Source organism: Tachysurus fulvidraco, chromosome 19 (assembly GCF_022655615.1).
Source record: "Tachysurus fulvidraco isolate hzauxx_2018 chromosome 19, HZAU_PFXX_2.0, whole genome shotgun sequence".
NCBI classification, from domain to species: Eukaryota; Metazoa; Chordata; class Actinopteri; order Siluriformes; family Bagridae; genus Tachysurus; species Tachysurus fulvidraco.
In genome coordinates, this window is record NC_062536.1 from 2,275,698 (window position 1) to 2,287,405 (window position 11,708).

Sequence of the window (11,708 nt, forward strand, 5' to 3'; positions counted from 1 at the left end):
CAGAAGACTTTCTGAATCTATACACATCTACATCACACAGTTGGAAACTGGTGGAAACGTGCTGTACCACCAAAACCTGAATGTTCTGTTCAACTACAGTCAATAGTTACACAAAAAGATAGAACGTCATTTCCAGGCCAGAGGGTGTGCACCAATATCATCCAATAGATTGTTGTAACGCAAATACCAAATCAGGCTATGTGCGACCCAGGGTCTAATTTCATACAGGGTGACCTCTATAGATGGGTTGAGCTTGTTAACAAGGGAGGCAGATGTGATTGTGTGGGAAAAAAAAAACCTGACATCTTTCTCATTCATCAGTGCCATATAAGAAGAAAAATAGTCTTTTAAGAAGAGATTGCCCTCTTGGGGGGTCAGGGCACTTCTGATAGAGTCAGGGCAGATTTGGTTCAATTTAGACATTAAAAATGAAATAAATCCATAAAATTAACTGTAAAATAATAATAAAAAAAACCTCATTAAATCAAGTTAAACACAATGGGTTCATAAGTGTTTGAATTCATTTAAAATTGTGTTCATTTATTTAAGCCTCTATAAATGTAAATCTTATTTTATTTAACATATTTTTTGAAAAATAGTGATTTTTGCACCAAGAAAACTGTCAGTAAACCTTAACACACATCCAAACACATTTGAGTCATCAGTAGAATACGGCGAGGTTTACTTAAGTTTAAAACAAACATTCAGCACTAGTTCATGGAGACACGGCTGCCATCACTCCAGGATCATTTGGTCCAGGTGACATCCTCTGGCCGAGCATGCACAGCTCCCTCAGCAGGTGCATTGACTGATATTTTCCATCTCGCTCTGTCGACTGTTCCTTTCTGCTTCTAGAAGTCTACACACTGATGTATTCTAAGCATAATGTACACACTCAAAGCCTGGACTTGTGCAGCTGGTTCTCCAGCTTCCACCTTCAAGGATGCTTCTAAGTCCTCCTCTCTGGATGTTCCAGTAGGAGCATAAACAAGCTCCATAGAATCCAGAATGCTGCAGCTACCTAGAACCAGGAGATATGAACACATCACTCCTGATTCTCAAATTTCCCATTGATTATAAAACACTACTACAGACCTAAAAACCACTGAATGGTGTCACACCACAGTACCTGAGCGATCAGTTTTTTCGATCAAAGGGTGCAGGCCTTTTTTTGGTACCTCAAGCAGTGAAGGCTACAGCAGGGGCAGAACCTTTTCTTACAGAATTGAATCAACCTTCTAATAGAATTCCAAAATAAAACTCTACTTGCCAGAGACATACTGTATCACCACACCAGGTCAGAACCCATGCTGACTCGAATACGTGGACCAGATGATCCGCTGTGGTGACCCAGAACAGGGAGCTGCCAAAAGAACAACATACTTTTATATAGTTTTGCTCAGATGTTGTACATTATTGCCCCCTAGCTGATCTGTCACTCGTATCGTTCTACTGTATTTGTCCCTTTAATGTAGTGTAGTGCCCCGGATATCTAACGTATTGCACTAGAGGGTTCATGTTCTAGCCATTGAGTTGATCTACCTTATACTCTACTGAGTGATAGAGTCTTCAGAGTCACGTCAGGTTTTGGTTCACACTGTGATGTGTGTAACAGTCCATTGAGCGCCAGTACGTCGTTTACGGTTCATCACTCATGCTTTATTACTTTCTGTGTACTGAATGAGTAAAACACACGTTTCACTAACCAATGCCTGCATTCCATTGGTTTATGGGATCGATGCCCTCTGACACAGACGCTGGGCCACAGCTGTTGACCTGACCTGAGTCCGGTTTGTGGTGTCCCAGCTGTTATTCACTGTAAAAAATAACAACAATCCGTATTTATGAAGTTATAAATAAATCGCAGAATAATCGAAAGTAAATTTACACAAAAGACACTTGAACAGAGCTTCAAAAGTAATGACACCCTGAGTCGTGAACAGACTCAGGAATCCCTATGACCAGAGAGGGCTAATAATAATAATAATAATAATAATAATAATAATAATAATAATAATAATAACTTTATTAGTGATAAGAGTTCGAACCAACAACTATCTCTCTTTTCTAACTAGTGCTTCTTTAATCTAGCTGAATGAACCTACCTTTTTAATAAATAGACAAAAGCCTGCCCGGTCTATAGACTTATCCACATTATTTTTGTCAGTTATTAAAGCGATGTTGAACAGCTGGAGTGCAGGCTGTTTGCTTTAAGGCCACATTTGCACATACTCTTAAAAATGATTTACTTCTCCATCGTTCACTTCCCCTTTTCTGGGACCTGACAGAACGGGCGTTTATTTCCGTCATTTTCTCTGATAATACCAAATAAAGCTATGCATCATACGTTTCGATATTTTGTTGCAGGGGTTAGTGTGCGACGTAATTGCTTTCTGTTTGTGTAAGAGCTGCCAGAGAAAACAGTCTGGATCCACTTGAGCACGAGGAACAGGAGCTCAAGCACAAAAGTGTGCTTTCACATGGCGAAGCCCGAGGGCAAGCGCACGGCCCAGGGCCCGGGACCATGACTGCTCACTTTCAGCTCTTCCTCATACCTTATGGACAGAACTTTCTACAACACCAGGAATGTTGGTTTGAAAAAAAAAATACAAATGTTCAGAGAATTCCAGTGTGCGAGTGTAGGTGTAGCATGGAAAGACCTTTGTTATTAATGTTAATGTTAACCAGCAGTTATTGGTATAAAGTATCAGACACGTTCGCTTTGTAATATTCTGAATGAATTCCAGTGATTCTGTGGAAGTACAAGGCTTGGTTTAAAGCTAACATTTAAGCTACACCACTTCTGCAGCTCCAGCTAGGTTTTGTCACATTATTCAAAGCTCACTGTGGCGTCTTGTTTCCACGTAACAGACTAGTCCCCCGAGCATTGGCTTTCCTCTCTGTCTCCACTCGAGAGGTTCTCAGACCAGCCAATCTTGTTCCCCAATCTAATCTGCAAGTCCAGGAAGTCCATCAGAAATGTGAAGTGAAAACACACTCCATCCAACTCCTTTCGCATTGGTATGCTGATAAGTTCAACGCTGCTAACCATTGGGGAATTTACAGTAAAAGTTTTTTCCCTTTCTTTTTTAAAATGTCCAGGTAAATTCTCACCCACTTAGCACTGAAGCGTTTTCCGTTATTCCAGGCGAAGCGGTTCTCAGGCCACTTCCAGCCTATTTAGCAAACACTTAAAGGAGTGAAATAATGCGTACAGAGACAAAGTCAAGCGCAGCAGGTTAGTAAAGGTTCACGGTCCCTTCAGAGACGATAAAGACTGCCAACAAGGCGAATAAAATCAGAACCATGTGTACGGTCGCGTAATGAGTTGGCGAGGTTTGGAGAAATAATGGCGTAATGAATTTTTAACACCTTTAAATGGCAAATTCCACCAGGGATTAGCTGAAGAATGCTGGATTACTGCTGAATAGCAAGCTGCAGCGTTATTGACGGGGATGCTAATGAGCATGAAGGTGAACAAGATGATCGCTCTGTTAAACGTCTATATGCAGTACTGTACCATTCCCACTATATCCTGTGCTGTACCATTCCCACTATATCCAGTGCTGTACCATTCCCACTATATCCAGTACTGTACCATTCCCACTATATCCAGTGCTGTACCATTCCCACTATATCCAGTGCTGTACCATTCCCACTATATCCAGTGCTGTACCATTCCCACTATATCCAGTACTGTACCATTCCCACTATATCCAGTGCTGTACCATTCCCACTATATCCAGTACTGTACCATTCCCACTATATCCAGTACTGTACCATTCCCACTATATCCAGTACTGTACCATTCCCACTATATCCAGTACTGTACCATTCCCATTATATCCAGTGCTGTACCATTCCCACTATATCCAGTGCTGTACCATTCCCACTATATCCAGTACTGTACCATTCCCACTATATCCAGTGCTCACTGCTTATTTTCAGTTCTTTCACTTGGATGTCACGTTAAATGTCTCCCAGTAGTACGTTATATTTATAAAGGTGTACAGTTGTATTACGTTCCTCAGCTGTGTTCAATGCATTTATATTGAGTTCTCCAGAAGAATCCATTCAACATGTTTTTCTTTCCCAAGCAGCAGCGGCGGCGGCGGCGGCGGCAGTCCACTGAGGTCACCTTCCACCCAAATAGCAGGCAACTCTCGCTACCCACAAGGAAATGCTTTATTTTTCCAATCTCCATTATCGTCATAGTAAAGTGTGGGGGAAAGAGCCGAGGGAGTCCGTGCACATGAGAAAAGCCAGACAGCTCCTATGGAAGTTTCAGAGTGCATGGTTTGTCACTTCTCTGACAGGGTTACAGTGACTTATAAGCTCAGACCTTATGAAGAAAGGTCAGCGTTATAATGCTCCTGTATCTTTACATCAGAAACAGCAAAGAGAAAAAAAAAGATTTTCTGTTCGGAATTTCAGTAGAATCTGAAAGTTTTCTCCACATACTGTAGAACCTGCAGAAGGATTCGAGGGGACGTTTTGTCTACGTGATGAAAGTTACGTCTCGACACAACGACCAGTGAGAAACAAGAGCAGCTGATGTGTCACTGACTTCATTCTGAGAAGCATGTTATCTTAAAGAATTCCACGAAAACAACAAAATCCAGGTTTACGACATCAAACCGCTGGAATCCGGTTCAATCCTGCGTCAGAAGCGCAGAGGTTTACAGCTATGACTTATTACACCAGGGGGTCAGATACTGTACAGAGGGAACAATCACACAACAAAATACACCAGATATAATTAAATAACACGCCAACATGTATTATTCACAGCAGTGAATGTAGACAACAGGACAAATCACTGTGCTTAATGTGCTGCTATATTTATAGAAATGGAAGAGTTTAGCGAAATATAGAAAAAGGAGGAAGTTATTAACCATGAAGTGTGAGTGTGTGAGTACAAAAGAGGATCATAAAACCGTGTTTTTGTTTTGTGACCCATCAAGTTCCCACGATTTCACCGACTTATATATCACATGAAAGAAGGATTTCAAAAATCCCCACTGAGGATCATTTCTCTAGTAGAAAACTATGTAGAATTAATGCTCTAATGCGTGTGTCGCCATGGCAACAATAATCACCGGGCAAGTTTTGCGTTCTGGATCTGCATCTGTGCAGCTGTTTCGCTCTCATCAGGGAGCGAGAGGGAAGGTCCTCTCTGGTCTGAGACCAGCTCTAAAACCCACTCCATTCCTCCTGAGAGACAGAGTGTGATGAAAGGAGCAGATCGTAATGTGGCAGGAGCTTTTAAGCGCGTCACGTGATTGACCTGAAAAAACACTCGCTGATGCTACTGAGGATGTTCCTGATCACGGACAGCATGAGATTACTGTGGCTGGTCAGGTCATAAAGCATCGGCACTACAGAGGGAATGGACCTGTCACTGTTCCATTCTCTCTGGATCACTCAGGAGGGTTAAGGGATCGCTGCTGATGTTCCTGTGGTCGTCTGCTTGCCCTTGACTTCTCCTGTTCTTGACACACACTCCACCTGACCTTCCTGCAAGTGAAACACTTCTGCTTCATGTTTGTTTCGAATCCTGGACCATGTTCCTGAGTATAGTGACGGACCTTCAGACCATCTCACTACACTATATGAAAGTGAAAGTGACGTGACATACAGCTACGGTGACCCATACTCAGAATATGTTCTCTGAATTTAACCCATCCAAGGTGCACACACACACACACACACACACACACACACACACACACACACACACACACACACACACACACACACACACACACACACACACACACACACAGCAGTGAACACACACACACCATGAACACACACCCAGAGCAGTGGGCAGCCATTTATGCTGCGGCGCCCAGGGAGCATTTGGGGGGTTCGGTGCCTTGCTCAAGGGCACCTCAGTCGTGGCCGGCCTGAGACTCGAACCCACAACCTTTGGGTTACGAGTCAAGGCAACGTTGGTCAAAAAGGTCAGAACCACCAGTTAAAGTTTTCTCCAACTTGCGCACACAAAGATCTTCATCACTAATCTCCTTTAATCATCATCATTTCAGAAAGGCAGTGTTTTGTAGTTATTAGAAAAAAAAGACATTTCAAGCATTTGAAGTCAAGTGTTAACAGGAAACCCGATCTTATCCAAACAGGAACTGCCCCCTAAAAATAACCTTGGGTTGTGTACCTTGCGTATGGGACCAAAGGCTCATGCAGAGCTTGTTGTATATATTGAGGTTTCAGTGTCTGGATAATGATGAACACAGATTCTTCTCATGCCCTGTTGGACTGTGGGTCATCCATTATGTTAGACATGTGGACACAGTACCATCTAAATAGTAGAACAAATCCCAGAAGCCACCGTGGTGTCAGTGACAGATGTTTACAACAGGGTTGTAAAAAGTACAAAATCAGGAACATTCTCAGCGTGTATCTCGCTCAGAAACCCTAAATCTCAGCCGCACAATGACAAAAAGAAAAAACAGTTCCTCACTACCTTCAGAGACCAAAGTTCTGCAGCAGGGCCAGGCCGAGCAAACAGCATCTATCTATTTATTTATTTATTTGTTTGTTTATTTATTTATTTATTTGATGTGGTATAAATGATGCCATATTTGCAGACAAACTTCAACAAACTGATTTTACTTAATAGAGAAGAGGAGAGTAGAGAGAGAGAGAGAGAGATAGATAGAGAAGACGACCGTGGGCTGCAGGGAGAGAGTAGAGAGATCGGTAGATTAGCATGAGTGAGAGAGAGGTAGAGTGGATATATTGATGCTAGTCCAAGCACCGGATGATATATATGATATAGAAGATATATATATTTATTGGGGAGAGATAGATAGATATGATAATATATAATTATATATTTATTATTTATATATTTATGTATAGGTATAGAGATAGATATGGATATAGAGAGGATAGAGGATGGAGAGAGATATTTATGTATGATAGAGAAGAGAGAGATAGGTAGAGAGAGAAGGAGAATGTTGGGGAGAGAGAGGGAGAGGGAGAGACGAGGTAGGGAGAGAAGAGAGAGGAGTAGAGGGAGAGAGAGAAGAGGGAGAGGGGGAGTAGGGGAGAGATAGAGGTAGGAGAGAGGAGAGAGAGGTAGATCGTAAGAGGTAGAGAGAGAGAGAGAGAGAGATGAGGAGCAGAAGACAAGCGAGAGAGAGACATGAGAAGCATGCGCGCGCAGAGATGAGAACTCAGAACCGAGACGAAATCTGAAGGTAAATTGGGAGGAGGGAACATCGGCCGCAGTCGGAAGATAAGCAGAGAGAGCATAGAGGTAGAGAGCAGATAGCAGGGAGTTGAGCAGCCTCTAATGAGTATGAGGAGAGAGGGCTTGCTGAAGGGGAGCATTGGGAGTTACAAGAGAGAGAGAGATAGAAGAGAGCCCAGGAGGAGCAGAGAGACGAGAGAGAGAAGAGAGAGGGCTGAGTAGAGGAGAGAGAGGATGGAGAGGGGAGAGAGAGAGAGCGAGGCTGAGCGAGCGCGCGCGGGCGGGAGAGAGAGAAGGAGGGGGAGAGAGAGGAGGAGGGATGGAGAGGGGCGCGCGGAGAGGGAGAGCGCAGCGCGCTCGGGCGGGGGCGGGGCGTCGCGCGAGCGCGCGCGCGCGCGCGCGCGCGGCGCGCGCGCGCCGCGCGCGCGCGCGCGGCCCGGAAGCGGAACGCGCGGGGGCAACATCATGGGGCTTTTTATGTGTGGAAGTCTGACTCTCTCTCTCTCTCTCTCTCTCTCTCTCTCTCTCTCTCTCTCTCTCTCTCTCTCTCTCTCTCTCCCGATGTTTACACATCTCTTCTTTTTTCCATAGCCCCATGCTCTGTGACTCTCAAAAACAGAAGAGCTAGACAGAACCAGACGGAGGCCAAGCAAGCACACGAGAGAGGCAGCAGCTGAATCAAATCTAAACAAGAAGCCAGGCCACTGTTTACAACCCAGGCATACAGTAGCGCTCCACCCCATTAGCGGGGCTGTTGTGACGCAGGCACTCGGCTGAATTGGCCTGGCCTGATTGCATTAAGTGCAGTAAACAGCGAGTTCAAACAGGGTTAGTCTCTGTGTTGCTGCCAAACGTGGTGATGAAGTGTGCAATCACATACTGGGGCAGCACATTAACTCTGTAACTCTGCACACTGTGCAGATGTAAATCAAGGTCCTCCTGAGGCATTCCAGCTAAAGGAGGAAGGTGGTCTGGTCTCCAGTGGGCTTCGGGTACCAACAAAACCATCAACAGTCTAGCAAGAGCTGCTATAGATCATAGGACACAAGAGTTCCTGGTAGAGGAGAGTAACATAACTGGTGTTGTCCTGTTGCCCCAGGATGGATGTGCTGTGAGATGCTTTTCTGCTGATTATGTTTGTTAATTCGATGATTATTTATAACGGTGTGTTGTTCTTATTCTCCTAGTATAAAGACCATAAAGATATGATTTCTACAGATCCAAACATGGCTGTAATGGCAGCAGTTCTCGAGTGTTTTCTGGACTCGGCGCTCTGACTGAAGTGTTCCTGTTAACACAGTTAGTGCTTTCTAAGAGCTTTTAAGAGTCGTGGAATATTTTATCATGTTTTGGTAGCTCCAGTGATGTTTGGACTTGAAGCCGTGACCCGAGATGTGTTGTGGTGGTGAATGATGTCTGTTAGAAGGAGATTTGCTGCTCTGTGGCCAACGTTAGCTTCACTCTGATGCTCTGCACATTGCTTGGTGTAGCCTGTAATCTAATTTTCCCCTTTCCAGTGTGGGTGTGTACATGTATGAGTTCATGTGCATGCATGTTGCATAGACTAGTGAATAATGCATCCGCTAGCTGTCTCTGTGTGGAGCTGTCAGCTGTGGGAGAATCTGTAGTCAGGCAGATGCTCTATAAATGCCGTGTACTTCTGGAGGAAATGGTCAGGTCCACGCTTCAGTTTAAATGTAATGGAGTCACTTACAGATGGGCTTTAGGGGTTTCCTGCGTACGCTGGGTCGTTGTTTTACTCATTTTTATACTGATTTATACATCTCAGTCTTGTAGCTTTAAAACACATACAAAATCTGAAAGGCATTAAAACAAGATGGCACTGTCCATAGAAGAGAGACACTGTCTATAGAGGAGAGACACTGTCTATAGAGGAGAGACACTGTCTATAGAGGAGAGACACTGTCCATAGAAGAGAGACACTGTCTATAGAGGAGAGACACTGTCTATAGAGGAGAGAAACTGTCTATAGAGGAGAGACACTGTCCATAGAAGAGAGACACTGTCTATAGAGGAGAGACACTGTCTATAGAGGAGAGACACTGTCTATAGAGGAGAGACACTGTCTATAGAGGAGAGACACTGTCTATAGAGGAGAGACACTGTCTATAGCGGAGAGACACTGTCTATAGCGGAGAGACACTGTCTATAAAAGAGAGACACAGTCCATTTAGGAGATACACTGTTCATAGAGGAGAGACACTGTCCGTAGAGTAGAGACACTGTTCATAGAGGAGAGACATTCTTCATAGCGGAGATACACTGTCCATATTTGAGTGACACTGTCCATAGATAAGAGTTACTCCCCATAAATGAGAGATACTCTACGCAGAGGAGGGACACTGTCAATAGAGTAATAGGCTGTCCATAGACAAGGGACACTGTCCATAGACCAGAGAAACTGTCCATAAACAGGAGACACTGTCATTAGAAATAGGACACTGTCCATAGAATAATAGGCTGTACATAGATGAGAAACACTGTCCATAGGCAAGAGACACTGTCCATAGATGTGTGACACTGTCCATAAACGATAGACAGTGTACATAGATGCAGGACACTGTACAAAGAAAAAAATATCCTGTCCACAGATGAGGGACACTGACCACAAAATAATAGGCTGTCCATAGACAAGAAACAATGTCCACAGACGAAAGACACTGTCCATAGATGAGAGATACTGTTCATAGATATGAGACACTGTCCATAGAATAATAGTCTGTCCATGGATGAGACACACTGCCCACATATCGTACAGGTATATGCCTTGTTAAAATACAACAGAAAGGAAAGAGGATATAAAATAATTAAATAATAGTAAATAATGTACTTCACAATGAAGGTCTTTCAAACGTGCCCAAATCAGGAGGTTTATTGCCGTCTACTGTGGCAGTTGTCTGCAGAATCCAGTGAGTGAAGGGAAGTGAAAAGCTTTGGGAAAGTGGAGATGATGGAATGGGATACAACAGGAAGTCACCTGATGCGTACGTAGGAATCATCTGTGAGCATCTCCATGTTCATGGCAGGACGTGTAAGAGCGCTAGGCATCAGTTGTAATGAGGTCAAACTCGGCTTGCAGATCACGACAGTGCTGGAGCGGATTGGGGGATGGGATTAGTGCACACATTCAGGGGTATTAAGTGTAGTGAACCCTCTCCTGGCATTTTCATTGGTGAGCGCTTCTTTCTCCTTTATGCTCTGCCTGTAGTGATGGCTAAGCAGCCGTCTGCTTATCAATAGCAGCAATAAGGTCAGGGGCAGTGGAGGAAGAAATCAACTAGAGAAAGATTTAAACCTCCAGGGCAGTGAGTATTGAGGCCAGACAGATAATTGGATGTCTATGCTGTAGGGAACGTGTTCAGAAATAACAGTTTAGTGGGTGTTACTTTAGGAACCAGAGCGTTGCGGATAAAGAGTGAAGAGAATGAGCCATGAAAAAACTTTGACTGTTCTGACAGTACAGACGATGGGTATTAGAAGCACTTCCTTCGACACAGGAATCGAACACAGCTATTATCGTGGCCTAATGGTTAGAGAGTTTGACCCCTGACCATAAGGTTGTGGGTTCGAGTCTCGGGCCGACCACGACTGAGGTTCCCTTTAGAAAGGCACCGAATACCCCCAACTGCTCCCCAGGCACCGCAGCTTAAATGGCTGCCCACTGCTCGTGTGTGTGTGTGTGTGTGTGTTCACTGCTGTGTGTGTGTGTGTGTGTGTGTGTGTGTGTGTGTGTGCGCACTTTGGATGGGTTAAATGCAGAGAACGGATTCTGAGTATGGGTCACTGTACTTAGCCGTATGTCATGCCACAATTCTCTTCATGCCTCCATCAAATATCAAAACATGACAAACCTGAATTTGCACGTACATCATTGTCTTTACTGTTAATTTAATAAAAGTAAAGCTGCTAGCATGAACGGGATGTTTGGTGTAGTGCCATTAGCGTACTATATCCACACCCAACAGTAAACGAGCATTATAACATGTATTAAACCAGACCTGACTACATTTCTGTCCAATGTGAAGTTAAAACGAAGGAGTTTCATCTTTTTCTCCATCGATCCATTCCTAAAAATATACATTAATAAGCTTACACACTACATTCACTAAAAAGACTTTTATTTTGAAACCGTGTCTGTTGGCATTAATAAGTCATAACCTTTTTTATGGACAAGCATTCAGCTGTGTGTGTGTTATGCAGCAGGATTATTAAACACTGACTCTATAGTGACGGCCACTTTACTAGCTCATTTCTACTGAGGCTATAGAATCGCTGATTTGGAGTTTTCCGCTTCGTGACCAAAGGAAGGCTTGACAAATGTGAAGTGACGCGTCAGTGCCCCCTAGTGGTGAGACGTGTATGCACCGTAAGCACAGAATCCTAGCTTAAGAGAAAGTGTGTTAGGAAAGTGACACAGGAGACGTCTTGTGTGAAGACAAACACAGCAATAAATCCAGACCAGGTTTAGCAC